General features: G+C 43.5%; 1 long non-coding RNA gene across 1 annotated transcript; it reads right to left on the bottom strand.

The window, feature by feature from the left end:
* Positions 1–8704: 8704 nt before the first annotated feature.
* On the bottom strand, positions 8705–19022 carry LOC132386613 (uncharacterized). The gene is made up of 3 exons (XR_009509607.1): positions 18802–19022; positions 17128–17379; positions 8705–10389 (listed from the first exon to the last, which is right to left on the bottom strand). It is a non-coding gene; the product is annotated as an uncharacterized LOC132386613 (long non-coding RNA).
* Positions 19023–21752: the final 2730 nt, after the last annotated feature.

Below are 21752 nucleotides of genomic sequence, written 5' to 3' on the forward strand. Positions count from 1 at the left end.
GCGGGTAGGTGGGACTAGGTGAGATTAAGAGTTCGGCACGGACTAGGAGGGTCGAGATGGCCTGTTTCCGTGCTGTGATTGTTATATGGTTATATGTTATATGGTTATTGTCAAAGTATCTATAAATGAAATCACCATAAGACTGCAAAGCATAGCACCAAAATTAACCCATTCAATCTGCTCCCCCACTCCATCATTGTTGATTCCCGATCCCTCTCAACACCATACACCTGACTGCTCGCCATATTCCGCAGATTCACTATCCTCTGGCTGTAAACAATTCCTCCTTACCTCTGTGCTAATAGACGCACAGTTCTGAGGCTGTGCCCTATAGTTTTGGACAACTCCATCATAGGGAACATCCACTCCGCCTCCGCCTCATTAAGGCCTCAACACTTGGTAGGTTGTCAAGAGATCCCCGCGCATTATTGTCAGTTCCGGTGTCTATAGGGCCAAAGCTGCGATGCGCTCCCCCTGTGTCAACATCTTTATTCTGGAAGTGAACCTCCTCTGGACTCTCTCAAATGACAGACATCCTTTCTGAGATATGGGGCAACACTGCTAACAGTACTCCAAGTGCGGCAGGAATAATGTCTTATAAACGCACGATCTCCTGGCTTTTATATTCTCTTCACCCTGAAGCGGATGCGAACCACTTTTCCCTTCTTTCCCACAAGCTCATCCTGTAAACCTACACTCTGGGAGTCTTGCACCTGGACTCCCAAGTCCCTCTGCATCGTTGTTGTTTGAAACTCTCCACATTTAGATAATAGTCCGCACATTTATTCCTTTCGCGACCCTGTGTTCCATCTGCCACAACTATGCATATCCTTTCAAGTCCTGCTACACTCGTATTGCTTCCTCAGCACTACCTACCCTTCCACCTCCCATTGTAGCATCCACAAACGTTGCCACAAAACCATCAATTCCATTAACGAACGCTCTGACAAACAATGTGAAAAGAAGTGCTCCCAATACCGACCCCCGAGGAACACAGGTAGTCACTGGCAGTCAACAAGTGTTACATACTCGTGACACATGACAGTGGTGCCCTTGTCATGTGACTGGGGTTGAAGCTGTACTGGACTTGAGGTGATGGTCTTGTGATGGTGGAATGATGTCATTTTCCCGCCAGTAGAGATCATGTGACGGTTTTTTTTTACAGGTTATAAAAGGTAGACCCCACCCTGTGAGGAGGGGCAGTTCGTGGCTGGATTTGCCAAGTTGACTTCATGCCACTGCGTGTTTGAAGTGATGACGCAGTTTAGTTGAAGGATGAAGTTTTTATTTAATGCCTAAAGTTTAAAAGGTTAATTGCCAGCAGGTTCTTTATGATTCTGTTATTTCGCAATTAAAGGAGAGTGAAGATTCAAGGTTGGAAGTTAAAGATCGAGGAGAATCGCTTTCTACGGTGAAACGGGGGCGACCTTTGTTTGATCCTTATTTGGAAGGATTTCGTTGACTATCTTCGTGTTAATCCCTGGGTTTACCAGAAAGGATTGAAGGTAGTGGAGAAGGAAAGGTCAGTGCCTTTAAGCCGTTCTGTTTCGTAAATTCTTCGTGGGAATTTCGACGTCGGGAATCGAAGCAAGCGACGTGAAAGAGAACTTAAATAGTCCTGTAAAGTCTCTCCTTTTAAATGGACTGTGAGCATATCGAACTTTTGGCAATATCACTTTAAGAACTGTTTTGGAATATCACTTTAAAGAACTGTTTTGGAATATCACTTTACGAACTGTTTGAACAGCCGCTCAGCAGCTGTTTCCGGTTACGGTAGTGTTTGTTTACTTTTGGGGGGTTTGTTTTCTGTGTTTAATAAACGTGTTGTTTGTTATAAGAAACCCTTGCCGAACTCATATATTTATTGTTGCCTGAATACGTAACACAAGAAAACGATCCTTTTGTTCCCTTTCGCTGTCTCCTGCCTGTCAACCATTCCGACATCCATGCCGGTGTCTTTTCTGCAACTCCATCGCATTTTTAGCTTGCTAAGCAGCCTGAAGTATAACACCTTATCAAATGCCTTCTGAAAATCCTGGTAAATGGCATTCACTGCCTCCCCTTGGTCCACCCTGCTTGTGAGCTCCTCGGAGAAATCTAGCAGACTTGTCAGTCGACATACACTTCAGAGAAACCATGTTGACTTTGGCATGTCAACATCTCTCCGAATACCTTGAAAACTCATCCTCCCTAAGGATTCCAACACTTTCCCAACCATTGAGATCAGTCTAACCAGCCTATAATCTCCTCTCTTTTGTCTCTCTCTCTTCTTAAACAGTAAATTGACGTTAGGAATCTTCCGGCCATGTTAGAAAAGGGTGATTCTTGAAAGGTCATGACCAATGCATCCATTATCTCTTCAGCAACCTCTCTCAGGGCTCTGGGATGTAGTCCATCTGGTCCAGGTGACTTAGCAATGGCACTCACTCCTGTTTCCTGACACTCACAGACCTCTGACAGACGGCTGGTATCACCCACAGTGAAGACTGATGCAAAGCACCCATTCTATTCGCCTGCCATCTCTTTGTCCCCCATTACTACCTCACTAGCATCATTTTCCACTGGCCGAATATCAACTCTCACCTCCCTTTTACTCTTTATATAACTGAAAAAAATTCTAGTACCCTGCTTTATATTATTGGCTCTCTTGCCTTCATATTTCATCTTTACCTTTCTAATAAATCTTTTCGGTCCCCTTTGTTGGATTTTAAAAGCTTCCCAAACATCCAACATTCCCCTTATTTTTGTTACATTATATGCCCTTTCCTTGACTTTTCTGTAGTCCGTAACTTCCTTTCTCAGCAACAGTTGCCTACCCATGCCATTTGCGTGCTTCCTCCTCTGTGGGACGTATCTATCCTGCGCCTTGTGAACTATTCCCAGAAAATACAGCACCCTCCGCTTTGCCGTCATTCCCGAAAAGGATCCTCCTCCAATCCCCCGAGGCAAGCTCCTCCCCCATGCCCCTGTAATTTCCTACTCCAATGTGATACTTGTGACTTATACTTCTTCCTCTCCAATTGCAGCATGAATTCAATCGTATCATGATCACTGCATCCTAAGGTTTCCTTAACGAAAACCTTCCTGACGATATCTGGGCTATTGCACAGCAACCAGTCTAAGATAGCCTATCCCCGAGTAGGCGCAACCACAAGATTCTCTAAAAAAAATACCTCGTAGGCATTCAACAAATTCCCTATCTTGCGATCTGACATCAAAAAGATTTATCCAGTCCTCTTGCATATTGAGGACCCCCATGACTATTGCGACATGACGCTTATGACATGCCTTTTCCAGCAACCTTTGACATTTCAACACCACATGGTGGCTACTGTTTGGAAGCCGATATGTGATTCCCGCAATGTTGCTATTTATTTCACTATAACCCTTGCAGTCACTTTACTCCACCCACAAAGATCCAACAGTCTTGGACCCTATGACAGCTCTGTAGAAAGGTGTAATTCATGTCTTACCAACAGAGCCATATCACCCGCTAACTTCCCAACTATGGCCTGCTTTCAACCACGACACAGTGATGTCCACAAAGTCCTACCGACAAATCTCTAATTGTGCCATGAGTTCATCCACCCTATTATGAATGATCCGTGCCTTAAAAAACAACACCTTCAGTCCTAAATTCTTCGCCCTCATGAACTTTGCCTCCAGGGTACAATGTATCACTTTGTTCTGCCTGAATTTGTACCTAATCATTGGTTTGTCCATCCTTACATTCCTGTTACACCCATCATCTATTTGTAAACCTGCTGGCTCATCCTCTGCTCCATCATACTGGTTCCCTTTCCCCTGTCATAAAATATGAAAACAATCCCTACAGATCCAGTAAACATGCTCGCAAGAATATTGGTTCCCCCTCAGATTCACGCAACCCGTGCCATTTGTACAGGAACCACATGTCTCAGAAGAGGTCCAATTATCCAGAAATATGAAATCCTGCCCCTTGCTCCAATTCTTCAGCCAGCCCTTTGTCCGCCACTTCACTCTATCCCTAACCTCACTGTTGCGGGCCCCAGGCAGCACTCCCGTCATTCCTACACCGATTACACGGCACTTGTACCGTGGGCACGTTCCTGAGTTCTGGCGGAAGGCCATTTTTATAATTTATGAGTTGTGGTCGTCGGCATCTAAACCAGTATGAATTGCCCATCCCTAGCTGCCCTTGGGAAGGTAGTGATGCGGTGCCTTCTTGAACCGCTGCAGCCCCCGAGGTGTAGATACCCCCACAGTGCTGTCTGGGAGAGAATTCTATGATTTTGACGCAGTGACAATGAAGGAAATGTGACCTGGTTCCAAGTCAGGTTGATGAGTGACTCAGACGGGGGATTTCCAAGTGCGGCTGTTTCCAGGTGTCTGCTGTTCCCGTCCTCCTAGAAGGTGGTGGTCGTGGGTCTGGAAGGAGCTGCCTTACGAACTCTGGTGTGTTGTTGTGGGGCGTCTTGGAGACGGTACACACTGCTGCAACTGTCCGTTCATGCTGCAGGGATTCGATGCTTGTGGACGGGGTACCAACCAAGTGCGCTGCCTTGTGCTGGATGGTGAGAAACTTCATGAGTGTTGATGGAGCTGCTTTCATCCAGGCGAGCGGCCAGTATTCCATTACACTCCTGACATGAAACCAGGTCAGGCTTTGGAGTGTTAGGAGCTGAGTTCCACGCCACAGGATCCCCACCCTCTGACCTGCTCTGTCAGCCGCGGTGTTTATATGTCCAGACCAGTTCGGTTTCCAGTCAATGTTGCTAGTGGGGGATTCAGGAATGGTGATGCCAGTGAATGTTAAAGGACGATGGTGAGAGTCTGTCCTGCTGGAGATGATCATCGCCTGGTACCTGCGTAGCTGGAATGTTACTTGTCAGCCAAGGCCTGGATATTGTTCGGGTGCTGCTGCATTTGGGTGTGAACTTCTTCAGTATCTGAGGAGTCAGGACTGGTACAGAACATTTTGCAGTCCTCTGCGAACATCTCTACGTCGGACTTTATGACAGACGGAGTGCCATTAATGAAGCAGCTGAAGATGGTTAGTTCATGGGACACTTCCCTAAGACCAGAGGTGAAGAACTGTGTACAACTTTGGTCCGCCGCCTCAGAGAGGACGTGATTAACCTAGAGAATTCCAGTAAGGATTCACGTCTTTTGTTGCCGCCTGTGGAGGACGGGAGTCAGAAGGAGACTCGATAGTGAATGTGGACGGATCCCAAACCTCAGCGTGATACAACATTGATTCTACCCTCCGCCACCACAGACCCCACTGTCACGATGTAATTTTAGGACAGTGTAAAGGGTGGCGAATGACACAAATTGTTCAACGATAGAAACGGTTGTACACAAGTCACAAAAGCTCACTTTATATTGGAACTACAGCTCCCATCGGACACCGCGCTCAGTCAGCATCAGCTGCCAAACATTTGGGGCCGCGGGCCATCTGGCAGTTGTAGTCCAAGTTTCTCAGCTTCTCACTCGCTCCCTGCTTCAACACTATTCCTCAGCCGTCACAAACAGCTGTTGGAACAGATTCACCGTGACGTCTGAGGAGAACTACGCCTGTCGTTGTGGACGCAGAGGCCGGCAACCACCGACAGCAGGAATAAGGGAATTAATGCCTCACATTCACCACCTCACTCTGAATAAATTCCTCCTCATCTGTTCTGAGGGAAGTTTGGAACAAGTGGTGTACCGCAGGGTCTGGTGCTGGTACATTAGTTATTTGAATGTTTCTCAGTTGTGCCGACATTGTGGATAAAAGACAACATATTCGCAATGCATTCCATGCCCCCACCACTTTCTGTATGAAACACTTACATCCGACACCCCGTGTGCACCTACTTCCAAGCACCTTAAAACTGTGCCCCCTCGTGTTACCGTTTCAGCGCTGGGAAATAGCCTCTGACAATTCACACGATCAGTGCCTCTTATCATTTTATACACTTGTATCAGGTCACCTCTCACCCTCCGGCGCTCCTGGGAGTAAAGGCCAAGTTCACTCAACCTGTTATCATAAGGCACGCTCTCCAATCCAAGTAACACCCTCGTAAAACTTCTCTGCACTCACTCTATAGTATCCACATCCTTCCTGTAGTGAGGTGAGCAGAATTGAACACAGTATTCCACGTGGGGCCTAACTAAGGCGTTGTTTTTCTGTAAAATCACCTCACAGCTCTTGAAATCAATCCATGACGCCATACGCCTTCTTAACAACACTGTCAACCTACGCAGCACCTTCGAGTGTCCTGTCGACACAGACGCCACGATCTCGCTGATCTGGGTCATCGGACAGGGTTATGACTTGAATTATGATTTGTTCAGTGTTGCCACCTCCCCTGACCCCCGTCTCCCTGCGGGTCCCAACACCGGGAGGGTGGGAGTTTATCTCAGTTACGAGTCCGGGACAGATTCATTTTACAACGCGGAGACCAAGTCCCATCTCCGCACCTTCACTGGGCACAGATCCACGGAAAAACTTTATCCTTTCTTCTGGACTTGAGATGAAAACAAGTGGCTGAGAATCTGCTCCAGTTCCGCTCCGGTTCTGTAAACAGATTGAGTCCCGGGACCAGTGTCAGGAGTAATGGCCCTGAAAATATAAATGTGCGAAGAGTGAAATCAACACAAGATGAGAATCATCATCGATCCATTAATTTTAACTCGCTCACCACGTCCATCAACGGAACAGAAACACCTTGGATTCGGTCCTGAGATGCCCCGGGTCCTAAAGTCCACCGGCACTGAGACAGTTCAAAGGAGACAAAGGGCGGTCCTGACTGGAAGAGGTAGGTCAATTTGAATCTTGGAAAGACCGGAAGACATAAAAGCAGAATGTGGCCCTTCAGCCCATAGATTCTGCTACGCCATTCTATCATCGCAGATCCCGGATCCCACTCAACCCCATACACCTGCCTTCTCGCCATATCCTTTGAGGGCTGATCGATCAGGAAATGATCAGCTTCCGCCATAAACATACCCACAGACAGCTTCCACCGCAGCCGGCGGCAGGGTATTCCACCGGTTCACTACTCTCTGGCTAAAAATATTCCTCCTTACCCCTGTTCAAAAACATCTCCCCTCAGTGTTGAGGCTGTTCCCTCTAGTCTGCATGCCCCACCATATGAAACAACCTCTCCACATTCACCCTATCTCGTCCCTGCAACACTGGGTAGGTTTCAATGAGATACCCCATCCTTTCTGAGGTATGGGACCCAAAATGTTGCAAAAACTCCAAATACAACCTGACCTGTGTCCTATAAAGTCTCGGGATTATTTTCCTAATTAAAATATTCTATTCCCTTTTAAAAAAAGCCAACATTGCATTTTGATTCTTTACCACAGACTCAACCTGTGAAAAAAACCTTCTCGGACTCTTGCATGTGAACTCCTAAGCCCCCACCCACATCCACCCGCACCTCTGATGTTTAAATTTTCTTCCCTTTTAAATAATAGTCGCTACTATTATTATTCCTTTGACCAAAATGCATTATCATACATTTCCCAACACCATAGTCAATCTCACTTTTGTTGCCCATTCCTCCGATTTGTCTAATTCCTGCTGCAATCGCATTGCTTCCTCAGCACGACCTTTCCCTTCACCTTCTGTATCATCCGCAAACTTTGCCACAAAGCCATCAATTCTATTGTCTGATTCACTGACACACAATGTGAAAAATAGCGGTCAGAATACTGACCTAAGTAACACTAGTCACTGGCAGCCGGCCTGAAAAGGAGCCTTTTATTCCCAGCTGCTGCCTCCTCCCTCTCCATGCCAGTATCTTTCCTGTAACAACATGGGATTTTATCTTTCTCGGCAACCTCATGTGTGGTATCTTATCAAAGGCCTTCTGAAAATCGAAGTAAATGATATCAACTGCCTCTCATTGGTCCATCCTCCTTTTCACTTCCTCACTGACCTCTAACAGATTTGTCAGGCACGATTTCCTTTTACAGAAACCATGCTGACATTGAATTGTTTTATCATCAAGTACCACGGAAACTCATACTCGTTAAATGATTAAAATACGTTCCCAACAACAGAATTCAGGCTGACTGGCCTAGAAAGTCACTTCTTTTGCCTTCCTCCCTTCATAAAGAGTGCAATTTTCTACTTTCCGATCCTACGGGACCATGCCAGATTCAGGTGATTCTTGAAATACCGTGACCAGTGCATCTGCATCTCTTCAATAGCTTTTCTCAGGACTCTGGGTTGTCGTCCATCTGTTCCAGGTGACTTGTCCACCTTCAGACCCTTGAGTTAGTCACGCGCTTTTTCCTCTGTAATAGCAAAAGCACTCACTCCTTCTGTGTCTTTAACGATTAAGAATGATGCAAAGTGATCATTAAGTTTATCTGCCATTTTTTGTCCCCCATTACTACCTCACCAACATCATTTTCCGGTGATCCAATATCAGCACTCATCTCCCTTTCACTCCTTATGTAGCTGAAAAAAATAGTACCCTGTTTTATATTATTGGCGAGTTTGCTCTCGTGTTTCACCTTTACCATTCTTATGGCTTCTTAGTTGCCTTTTGTTGAACTTTAAAAGCATCCCGATGATCCAACATCCCACTCACTTTTGCTGTTTATATGCCATTTCCTCAGCTCTTACACAGGCCTTTTGATTAATTTTTGAAAGTTTGTCTGTAAGTTTTATAAGACTTTTTTTAATTTATTAGCCTTGAGCAGGTGCCGGTGGGCAAGCTATACACGGGTTTCTGAGATAGAGATTGGGGTCCCACAAGTAGTATTTATTATTTCTTATTATAATTAATAATATTTTCTCTGCGATAGGTGCAGGGGTGGGTAAATCAGTATTTGCAGATGATGGAGGTGTATGGATTCGAGGTTTCAGTGGCAAAAAACACAAGTCACGTGTTTTATAAACAGTATTAATAGACCTGCACCTGATTTGAAATCATCTGACCAAACTCTTGAAGACGTGTCAGTGGTGAGATTTCCAGGCAGGTGGATGCACAATGAGCTGACATGGAACCACCGTTTCAGTATAGTAATTGATAAATATAAAGGAGCAATAAATATTCACTGTGTCTCTGTGGATATTCTTCAGGAGCGACATGAAAATCTCTGCTGACCATTTACATTTGTTTCATTAGATCTTGTCTTGATTCTGTGGCTCATGGATCAGCCTCATCTCCAACTTTCAAATGTTTGGCTGTGAGACAAGCACAGGCTTTAAGATTTTGTTATGATGCAGTAAGGCCGTCTCCTGTTTCAGGTTTACTGAATGATTTTGCAGAGATTGAATTTAATGTTAACGTACTGGATTAATTTGAAAGAGCAAAGAAATGATCATCCTGTTGGAGGTGTGTCGGAGGACTGTTGGGAACATCACAAGAAGAGTGTTATAGTTTTGGGTGCTTGGGTTCTTATTACGCTGGGAATGTGGGTTCGTTGAATTATGCAATATGTTCCACTGTGGCATTCCGGGTAACCCCAACTTGTTTTTTAAATGCCTTTATTGATTTTGGGATACACGATTTAATAAAGTCTCAGGATGTTGTTAGGCCTGAGAATCTGTTAGATTATTGGTATATTAAGGAAATTTATTGATATATATTAACCGTTTTACAGAAGGATCAAAATCTAATTTAACTGGGATTGTTGGTGTGGCTGTTTTTGTGCCCACATTATAGGTAACGATAAAGAAACGACATTGACCGATTTCTGGAGAAGAACATTCTCGATGCACTTTCAGATGAAGCACGTGACCCCATCGTGAACTTGGTCACATCCTCATCATGGAAGACAATCCAATTGATGTCATCCAAGCAGTCCTGTAGCATGAAGACCGATTGGTTGGACCAATAGTGGATGGATCACCCATGGCCGCCTCTTGTTTCAGCTGTTGCCTGTACATCAGCAGAAGCCGGATCAGAGAGTGATCTGATTGTTGAAGTGTGGTCGGAGGAGCACTTTGTAAGCGTTATGGAAAGGCCGAGAGTGCCAGCTCCCCAAACGCTCACCTGGATGTGCTGACAACACTTCGGAGGGACTTCAGTCTGCGATGCTGGATTAAAGTCAGGGCAACAATGAAGGCAGCCTCTGGGTGGGCAGTCTTCAGCGTGTTGAGGGTTTCGTACAGTTCCTTGAGAGCCAGGTCAGTATCAGCCTGGGGCGGAATGTACACTGCTGTGATGATAACACCGTGAACTCCCTGGGCAGCCAGTAGGGTCTAAACAGCTGCTCCACATCTGGGCAACAAAGGATTGGAGCACATGCATTGGGGTCTGCACCAAGCATTGTTGACCATGAAGCATACACCACCTCCTTTACTCTTCCCAGTGAGGGGTTTCCACCTGTCCACAGGGAACAGGGAGAACCCAGACGGTTCGATGGCGTGGTCCGCTGTCTCCTCCGTCAACCAGGTCTCTGCAAAGCACAAAACGTTACATTATTTTGTTTCCCGCTGGTGAGAGATTCTGGCTGTCAGTTCACACAGCTTGATGTCCAGGGACGGCGTTCTAATCACGCTGGGAATATGAGTTCGCTGGATTATGCAATATGTCCCACTGTCGCGTTCTTGGTAACCCCACATTGTTTTTCTCAATGCCTTTAGTTTATTTTAGGATACACGATTTAATAAGGTCTCAGGATTCCACTCTGCTTGACAATCTTGATTCGTCAGTATATTGTGGAAAATTATTATGATATGTTATCAAATTGCTGCAGAAGAATCAAAAGATAACTTAACCGGGATGACGGTGTGGCTGTTTTTTGTTCATGAATTACAAGTAACGATAAAGAAACAATTTACCAACCATTTATCAGTATATACAGTAGAATTTGTTTCCATCATTTTAGGCTTACAGTGGGTGTTGGAAATTTGATCATGTAGAGTTGTCATTTGTTCAGATGCCTGTTCGGTTTTGATGAGTTTTCAAACCGGTAGTTCTTGCAGTAGGACAGATTTACTGTTGGAAACTCATCAAACATTATTTCATACGCAGAGTATTGATTTATATTTCCACTTCTTATGGGTCCCTGCACACAGCGAATCAGTTTGAAAAGCTGTTAAAATTTAAACTCGCACATCAGAAGCTAAGGGGTTGTTGGATTGATAATTAAATCAAGATTGGTGGGATAAAGGGCATCAATGGAGACACCTTTACAGAACGTTGTATTTCCATGTGAACCCCCAAACCCGCTGACATCCCCACAAGCACATTAGATTATCCCAGAGAAAGAATCATTTCAAACAGTTCACAGAATAGCTGCCTCCATCTTATAACGTTGAAAATACAAACTGCATTCATTTTTAAAGAATTTCTGTCTGTTTGCATCTCTATTTGTTCCTTTGCGTCCTCGTATGTGTCTGTCCGTCTTTTCATGTGTGTGTGTGTGTTTGTGTCAGAGACCAGCTCCCAGACAGCGCCCGGTCTTTGTCGTGACGGCGTAGCTACTCCACACTCCGTGCCCCCGCCTATTCTGTAGCGCACAGAAAGGGAACAAACTGGCCTCTCCCGGAAACCACAAGCCTTCATCTCTGAGAGAACATTGCTGCTTTCCAAACAGTGAAGAATTACACAACATCTATAATTCACTGTGCGTGTCAACCGTCATCACAGTGCGGGGTGGGGGATGTGGGGACGGGAGGGTGGCGGGGGAAAAGGCGACAGAAAAGGGGGAATTGTGGTGAGGGTGAGAGGCAGGGGAAGCATTGGGTAGAAAGGGAGAAAGAGACAATAAGGGAGAGAAGAAGGGGAGTGAGTGAGTGAGTACGGTAGGGAGGAATGTGCGGAGAACAAGGGTGTGTCAGTAGGGAAGGGAACGGATGAAGAGAGAAGAGAGAGTGTGTGAAAGAGAGGAAAATAGGTGAGGCAAGAGGAGGAAGAGAAAGGATGAGGGAGTGGGAGACAAGAGATGGAGAGAAAGAGGCGGTGAGGGAACGGGGAAGCAGAGGTGGCTAGAGAGGGAAGGGGTGAAAATGGGGGCAGGAGAGTTTGAGCCAAAGAGGAGGAATGAGCAATTTATTGGAAGCGGGGTGAAGGGCAATGGGAAGAGAGAGAGAGAGGGTGTACGTATTTGTGTGTGTGTGTGTGTGTGTGTGTGAGAGAGAGAGAGAGAGAGCGTGTGGATGTGTGTGTGAGTGAGAGAGAGAGAGAGTGTGGGTGTGTGTGTGTGTGTTTGTGTGAGAGAGAGAGAGAGAGTGGGCGTGTGTGTGTCTGTCTGTTTTCAACAGCTTTACAATCCCTGGCTCTGATCGCCACATTTTGACCATGGATATCCAGTATCAATTCACTTCTATCCCCAGCAGGAAATCCTGAAAGCACATTGTTTGCTTCCCGACAACAGCCCCAACCAACTCCCCTTCATCGACATTTTATTTGGAGTCAGAGAGCACTATAACAAACAAACAAACCCTTTTTCCCATTTAGTCCGTACCGAATTGTTATTCTGCTGAGTCCCATAACCGCAGCTGGACCATGGCCCTCAATACCCCTCCCGTCCCTGTACTGATCCAAACTTTTCTACAATGAAATCCATAACGTCCACTGACAGCTCTTCCCCGACCCTCACCACCCTCTGAGTGAAGGAATTCCCACTCAGATTCCTTATAATTATTTTACCTTTCACCCTTAAACTGCGACCTCCAGTTCCCATCTCACCCAACCTCAGAGGAAGAATCCTGCCTGCATTTTCCAACACTAAAGGGAATTAAGTCCTTAACTTTTTCTAAAGCTCGAGTCCTCAAGTCACATCAAATGTAAATTTCTCTGCACTCTTTCTATTTTATTGATAGTTTTCCTTCAGGCAGGTAACAAAAACTACACACAATATTCCAGATTAGGCTTCACCAGCGTCTTATACAACTTCAACATACATTCCATCTCCTGTACTTTATGAAGTCCAATGTGCCAAAAGCGCTCATTTTGACGCTATCTACCTGTGACGCCACTTTCAAGTAATTATGAATCTGTGTTCACAGATCACTCTGGTCTACCAACTCCTCAGGACCCGTGTCTTCATGCACCCCAAATCAGTGCACACCCCGAATTCAAACCTTTGAATATGAAACAATGTTGGATGAGTTTCCAGCAGTAAATCTGACCTGCTGCAAGAATGACCTTTTTAAGACTCTTGAAAACCAAAAGGGAATCTGAACGAATTACAACTTTGCAGCAAAAAAATTCCTCACCCACTGTAAGCGCGAAATGATGACAAGCAATTCTGTTGCAAATCCTGATAAATAGCTGGTAGGTCATTTTTTATCGTTACCAATAATTCACGCATAACACAGCAACATCAACAATCCCAGTTAAATTTATTTTGATCCTCTGGAAAATGGTTAAACTTTCTCAATAATTTCCTTAATATACACTGAACCAACAAATTCTCAGGCAGAACAGAATTGTTAGACTTCATTAAATTGTGTATCCTATAATCAAATAAAGGCATTGACAGAAACAAGGTGGGGTTACCGAGAACACAACTGTGGGACTTTTTGCATAACCCAACAAACACATATTTCCAATGTGATAAGAACCCAGGCAACGAAAACTAAAAACACTCTTCTTGTGAAGTTCCCAAAAGTCCTCCAGCACACCTTTAACAGCATGCTCATGTTTCCCCCTTAAATTAATCCAATATGTTGAGATGAAATTCAAACTCCATAATTTCAATCAGCAAAGCCGAAACAGGGGATGACCTGACTGCACCACAACGCAATCTCAAAGCCTGTGCTTGTATCACACCCAAACATAATAAAGTTGAAGCTGAAGCTGATCTATAAACCACAACCATAATCAAGAATAGATCCAATTAAACAAATGAGATTGGTCAACAAATACTTTCATGTAACACTCTAGAATATCCGCAGAGATAACTGAAAATATTTAATGTTTCTTTATATTTATCAATTATTTTCTGATCCGGTGCTTCCATGTCAGCTTATTATCCGTCCACATGCCTGGAAATCTCACCACTGACACCTTTTAAGGAGTTTGACCAGATCATTTCCAATCAAGTGCAGGTTCATTAATCCTGTCTGAAAAACACATGACTTGTCCCACCCATACCTGACACAAAACATTCAATTAAAACAACTCAAAGTTAGATAATAGCCCTACCATCCTCATTTCCACAATTTCATAAAAATTCTTTCCTTCCATAAATACCATCTGCCTTTGAATAGTAAAAATACTACTGTTACAACATCTATATTTAACTGGCTTTACTAATACCATCTTCCAAATATAAAAATGAATTCAATGTCATACTTGCCCATCCAGACCTTTACAGGACGTACAAATAGAAACAATTAGATAAAAATTGTACAATAGCCCTCTCATTTGCATTTCCAAACATTAATCAAAAGTCCGTCCTTCAATAAATATTATTTGCCTTTTCAATATCAAAAATATTGCTATTACAAAATCTTTATTTAACTGTACTTTCCTAATATGATCTTCCAAACCCAAACTGATTCCAATGTTATTTAAGGCAGAGATTGCTAGGTATCTGAGTAGCCAGGGTATCAACGGTTATGGTGAGAAGGCGGGGGAGTGAGACTAAACGGGAGAATGGATCAGCTCATGATAAATTGGCAGAACAGAGTCGACGGGCCGAATGACCGACTTCTGCTCCTTTGTCTTATGGTCTTATTCTACCGTTCCAAATTCTCCTCTGATAAAACGTGAAATTTCTTCTTTTATCGAAAATATAATTCAAACACTCGATTACCATACATTCCACAAGTTTACATAAATGAGACTTTAATGATATTAGCCTACAAGAAGGAGGATCCAGGTTTTAGAATGGGAACTACTACAACCATTTTCCATGAGAAAAGTAGATGGCCAAACCTCCAAATGTGATTCAGAAAGTTAAAATCAAGATTTTCTACAAGTTCATGATGCATTCTATTCCCATTCACAACTCTATACTCTGCCCCTTTTCCTTATAAAACTGACAACACCACCCCTCTACCAACTAACCTATCAAGCCAAATGACAATATTAATCCTGCACAGGAATAAAACTTAAAATGTGCAGGTTTCCTGAACAGATATAACATCGGAAGAATCTGACAAATCAGAAATAAACTGCTGAAAGTGTTGACCATGTAAAATCAGGCTTCTTGCATTTCACTTCAATATTTCAATCCCATTACATATCTTCACAAGTAGACTGGGATGCAGAAACCCCCACAACTCAGAGCTTCATTTACAGCTTCCCACAAAACACCAGTTACACCAAGATACCTTTCTGCAGCTTTCACAATCATTTTAATTTCCTCAGTAGGGTGAGATGTCTGAGCAGTACAATTCACCGCATCCATTATAAACATCACAAACTTCATTTTAACCAGCAGTGAAGTAACTTTGGTGAGAGAACTGTGATGCCGGCATATATCCACTGACGTCACAGCCTGTTCTCCGAGTGGGATCACTTTATCCAGTTTACCTGCTCTGCTTGCTGTACTTGTCCTTGAACAGGCCCTTCTGTTCACTGTGTTGTTCTGAAGCAATTGTCACTTCATGCCTTACTAAACCAATCCCTTCTGACTACACAAGGAACACATCCCTCCATTCTCCTCACATCCACGTGGTATCTAATAACCTCTTTTGCACCTGCCTCCACCACCACCCGATATTCACTCCAGACACTCACCACTATGGGAATGAAAAGCAAAACTCGAAACGCAAATCTCCTTTAAACATTCTGAGGCAGGTTTCTAACATCATTACCTTTTCAATATTTTTTTTCAACACAGTCCAATCTCACCCCATGAATATAACAGCAACAAGATAATGCTGAGGCTTTATAAGACTCTAGTCAGGCCACACTTGGAGTATTGTCAACAGTGTTGGGCCCCACATCTCAGACAGGATGTGTTGTCATTGGAGAGAGTCCAGAGGAAGTTCAGAGAGATGATTTTGGGAATGAAGGGGTTAAAATATGAGGAGCACTTGGCAGCTTTGACTCTGTGCTCACTGGAACTCAGAAAAATGCGGGACATCTCATTGAAACCTACCGAATGTTGAAAGGCCTGGATAACGTGGATGTGGAGAAGGTATCTCCTGTGGTGGGGCACAGCCAAAAAGTCGAGGGACCACCTTTTCAAACAGAGGTAAGCAGCTTATTTTTTTTATTAGCCAAGGTGTACTGGATCTGTGGAATGCTCTGCCACAGACTGCGGTGGAGGCCGAGTGTGTGGGTATATTCAAGGCAGAAGTTGATCGTTTCCTGATCGGTCAGGGCATCAAAGGATATGGCGGGAGGTCAGATATCTGGAATTGAGTGCGATCTGGGATCAGCCGTGATGGAAAGGTGGCTGACTTAATGGGCTGAATGGCCTAATTCTGTTCCTATGCCTTGCAGACTTATGATCACAAGCCCCCTCAATCATGATGAATCTTCTCTGCACTCTCCCAGAACAAAACATCCTTTGTACAGAATGCTAAGCGGAACTGAATGCAACTTTTCAAGAATGTTGTCAAGTCGAGCAGCATCTGTTTAGGGGAATAGAGTCGATGGTTGGGACAGAACCCCTCCCTTACGGCACTAACGCAGGCCCTTCAGCCCAACCTTTCCATGCTGTCCATTTAAACTAATCCCTCTGCCAGTCCTTGACACAGAACACAGAAATCTACAGCCCACAATGTTGTACCGACCATGTAACCCACTCTAGAGACTGCCTAGGATTTCCTGATCGTATATCCCTCTATGTTTCTAAGCTCCATGAACATATCTAAGAGTCTCTTAAAATATCTTATTGTATCCACATCCACCATCGCTGCCGGCAGTGCATTCCACGCACCCAGCACACTCTGTGTAGTAAACTTACCCTGACATTCCCTCGGTACCGACTTCCAAGCAGCTTAAAACTACGTCCCCTCGTGTTAATCACTTCAAGCCTGGGAAAATGCCTCTGGTTATCCACATGGTCAAAGCCTCTCATCATCTTATTACAATTACTTATGTACAGGTTAGGAGAAATATAGCTTCAACATTACCTCACAGCTCTTGAACTCAATCCCACGGTTGATAAAGGCCATCACACCAGACCCCTTCCTAACAACACTGCCAACCTCCACAGCAGCTCTGAGTGTCATATGGACATGGAACCCAAGATATCTCTGACCCTCCACACTGCCAAGAGTCTTACCATTAATATTATATTCTGTGTTCAAATTTGACCTGCAGAAATGAATCTCTTCATCTGTCACTTCACAGTTCTGCATCCGAGGCAAGGAAATAGATTGCTGAGCCCCAGGCTAGGATCATTATGTCCTCATTGTCCACGGGAATGGTACCGGAGGATTGGAGGGAGGCGAATGTTGTCCCCTTGTTCATAAATGGTAGTAGGGATAGTCTGGATAATTATAGACCATTGAGCCTTCCGTCTGTGGTGGGAAAGCTGTTGGAAAAGATTCACAAAGATAGGATCTATTGGCATTTAGAGAATCATGGTCTGATCAGTGAGAGTCAGCATGGCTTTCTGAAGGGCAGATCGTGTCTAACAAGCCTGGTGGAGTTCTTTTAAGAGGTGACCAGACATATAGATGAGGGTAGTGCAGTGGATGTGATCTACATGGATCTTAGTAATGCATTTGATAAGGTTACACACGGTAGGCTTATTCATAAAGTCAGAAGGCATGGGAACCAGAGACGTTTGATCAGGTGGATTCAGAATTGGCTTGCCTGGAGAAAGCAGAGAGTTGTGGTGGAGGGAGTACATTCGGATTGGAGGGTTGTGACTAGTGGTGTCCCACAAGAATCAGTTCTGAGATCCCTAATTTTTGTGATTTTTATTAACGACCTGGATGTGGGGGTAGAAGGATGGGTTGGCAACTTTGCAGAAGACACAAAGGTTGGTGGTGTTGTGGATAGTGCAGGGGATTGTCAGAGATTGCAGAGAGACATTGATAGGATGCAGGAGTGGGCTGAGAAGTGGCAGACAGAGTTCAACCTGGAGAAGTGTTAGGTGGTACACTTTGGAAGGACAAACTCCAAGGCAGAGTACAAAAAAATGGTAGGATACTTCGAAGTGTGGAGGAGCAGAGGGATCTGGGGCTAAATATCCACAGATCCCTGAAAGTTTCCTCATGGGTAGACAGAGTAGTTAAGAAAGTTTATGGGGTGTTAGCTTTCAAAACTCGAGGGATAGAGTTTCAGAGTCGCGATGTAATGATGCTGCTCTATAAAACTCTGGTTGGGCCACACAGAGTACTCTGTCCAGTTCTGGACACCTCACAATAACAAGGATGTGGAAGCACTGGAAAGGGTACAGAGGAGATTTACCAGAATGCTGCTGGTTTAGAGAGTATGGATTATGATCAGAGATTAAGCGAGCTAAGGCTTTACTCTCTGGAGAGAAGGAGGATGAGAGGAGAAATGATAGAGGTATAATTGATATTAAGGGGAATAGATAGAGTGGACAGCCAGCGCCTCTTCCCCAGGGCACCACTGCTCAATACAAGAGGACATGGCTTTAAGGTAAGGGGAGGGAATTTCAAGGGGGATATTAGAGGAAGATTTTATACTCGGAGAGTCGTTGGTGCGTGGAATGAACTGCCCGAGTCAGTGGTGGAGGCAGATACACTAATGAAGTTTAAGAGACTACTAGACAGTTATATGGAGGAATTTACGCTGAGGGAGGCAGAGTTTAAGGGTCGGCACAACATTGTGGGCCGAAGGGCCTGTACTGTGCTGTGTGCTTCTAGGTTCTAACTCTTTCTCGCTGGAATCTCTCTTTTGATTTATTTTTTTATTGAAGGCACGACACAGTACAGAAAACCTGATGCATTACATTTTCCTCCATTTTGGTTTTATATCTTACCCTGAAACACCACAACGTCATCAGTGGGGCCTTCTGGGAGTTGTAGTCATGGTTCCTCGCTCGCTCCCTGTCAAAGCATGTTTCGTCAGCCACCACAGACGTCACCGAAACAGACCCACCGAGTCGCGAAGGGGAATCACAGCCGTCCTTGTGGGCGCCGAGGCCGGCGACACCGACAGAAGCGACTCGCTGATCTCCGCCATGGCGATGGAGCGGAAGAGGAGGGGCTTATCATGGGCCGATTTCGTCCAGCCTTTCGTAGCTCAGACTTAATACTAAAATTGCTGTTATTGGCTGCAGTGCCTGTCGCTCAAATGGGAACTCAAAGGGTGATTAGTTTCTGTAAACGTCAATCAGCCTTCCTGTCTTTATGAGTTTGGATTTGGATTTATAACGGGACAGGAAGCAATTTGGGAGAAATGTGAGTTTTTATGTGATGGTGTATCAGACTCCGAGTTACATTATTAGCAAAAAAAGGGCAAAGGCCGTGGTGAGGAAGTAGGTGATTTATTGGAGGTTATATGGAGATAATATTGGAAGGGATATCAAACTTGGAATTGTTTGGGATATGAATAAGAAATTGGGGGGATTTGTGGGGATTATAATATTCCAGTGTTGATTAATGAGGGCAAAATGATTGTTACTGAAACCGGGTAGATTGTGTTACTGGCTGGGTCATTTGCTGAGATTCACAATCAGGATAATTTAAGGGAAGAAGTTAAACGATGTAGGGATATATTTTTCAGTGAATACCCTTATGTGCTGGAAGTCAGCTGCAGCAATGATAGTATCACTGATGGAGAGATTTCTTTGTATGAATTTAAGAAGTCTATTAATAATGCAGGTCAGGTGTCGCCAGGAAAGAGTGATATTTGAAATTGTAATTGTATATATTTCTCTTTAAAATGTTTGAATTGTGCATCTACTTTCTGCATGGAAAATGGAAATAGTAGTGCCTATTCTGAAACCTGGCAGATCCCCATTTGATCCTTCTAGTTAAGGGCCTATATCGTGAATCTCTCATTTATGTAAACTTATGGAATGTATGGTAATCAAGCGCTTGAGTTATATTTTGGAAAGAGTGGTGATAAAGTGTTTTATTAGAGTGGATTTTGGAAGGGTGAAATGACATTAGATTCAGTTTGAGGTTTGGAAGATAATATTCGGAAAGCACAATTAAATGAAGATGTTGTAATAGAAGTATTTCTTGATACTGAAAAGGGAAATGATATGGAAGAAAGGACTTTTGATTAAATTAGGAGTGAAGGTGCATTGTATGATTCTTATGAGTTTTTTTTGGATGGACTGTCCAAGTACTGGTCGGCATGTTATGTTTGTGTTCCTATGAGATAGAGAATGGGATCCCACAAGGCAGTATTTGTAGCCCTTCATTACTTAATATTATGATTAATGATATTTTCTCTGAGGTGGGAAAATGGGATACCCTGGGTAAATCACAATATACAGATGACGTAGCGTTATAGATTATAGGTATTAATTTCAATTTACAATTAATAGGTCAAACAGTGGACAGATTGATGAGGATTTTAAGCTTTCAATCGTTAAAATACATAACATTGTTTACAAACAGCTTTAATAGACTTGTACTTGATTTTAAATTGTATGATTAATATCTTGGGGAAGTGTCAGTGGTAAGATTTCTCAGTATGTGGATGGATAATAAGCTGACGGGGAAGCACCTATCAATAAAATAATGGATAAATGTAAAGAAGCTTTAAATCTCCTCAGACATCTATTTTGGTATCCTTGGGTGCAACATGAAAATCTTCATTGTCCAATTTGTTTAATTTGATCTGTTCTTGATTATGTCTGTGTGGCTTATGGATCAGCTTCATCTTCAAATTAAAAATGTTTGTATGTGATACAATTACAGACTTTAAGATTGTTTTCTCGTGCGGTAATGTTGTCTCCTGTTTTGGCTTTACTGATTACAATGGGACAATTGCCCTCAAAGTAACAGAGGTTCAAGTTGATGTCAACATACTGGATTAATTTGCGAGGGCAAGGAAATGATCATCCTGTTAAAGGTGTGCTGGAGGACAATTGGGGACATCACAAGAAGAGTGTTTTTTTTTTGTTTTGGGTGGTTGGGTTCTTATCACGCTGGGAATATGGGTGTATTTGATGATACAATATGCCCCACTGTAGCTTTCTCTGTAACCCCACCTTGTTTATTCCAATGACTTCAGTTGATTTTAGGTTACGCAATCGGATTTGGTTCTGCCAAGAGTCTGTTGGTTCAGCAGTATATTAATGAAAGTTATTAACTTACAGTAACCATTTTTACAGATGAATCAAAAGGTAATTGGGGATGTTTGTGTGGCTGTTTTTGTGTGCCTGAATTGCAGGTAATGATAAAAAAATGACTTACCATACATTTTTTCAGCATAGAGAGCAGAATTCTTTGCCAACAGTTTATAATTCCAGTGGGTGGAGGAAATTGCTCCTTATAATTTGCTCAGAATACATTTTGGTTTTAATGAGTCTTAAACAGGTGATTCTGGCAGTAGGTCAGATTGACTGTTGGAATCTCGTCAAACAGTGTTTCATATATAAAGTTTGATTTATATGTCTGCACATTATGGGCCCTGCACATCACACTGTTGAGGGAAATGATGGGGTTGACTGTTTAGCAACAAAAGCTGTTAAATGTAAAGCTGTGGATATAGACCTTCCACTTAGCAAATGAGAATCTAAAGAGTTGGTACTGTTAAGAATTAGGGGCTTACATCAAGACTTGTAGGATAATGGACATAAGGACAGACAACTTTACAGAATACATAAACCTGTTGGGTTTATAGAAGAAGGTCTTAAAACAAGGTAAGGAATGATATTGACTAGGCTTAGAAATGCCCCCACTATGCTTAATTATGTCTTGTATCAAATTGTAAAACCACATTCTGTGTCGTGTACATTTTGTCATTATGAAT

This window comes from Hypanus sabinus, unplaced genomic scaffold, assembly GCF_030144855.1.
Source record: "Hypanus sabinus isolate sHypSab1 unplaced genomic scaffold, sHypSab1.hap1 scaffold_1220, whole genome shotgun sequence".
Lineage (NCBI taxonomy): Eukaryota > Metazoa > Chordata > Chondrichthyes > Myliobatiformes > Dasyatidae > Hypanus > Hypanus sabinus.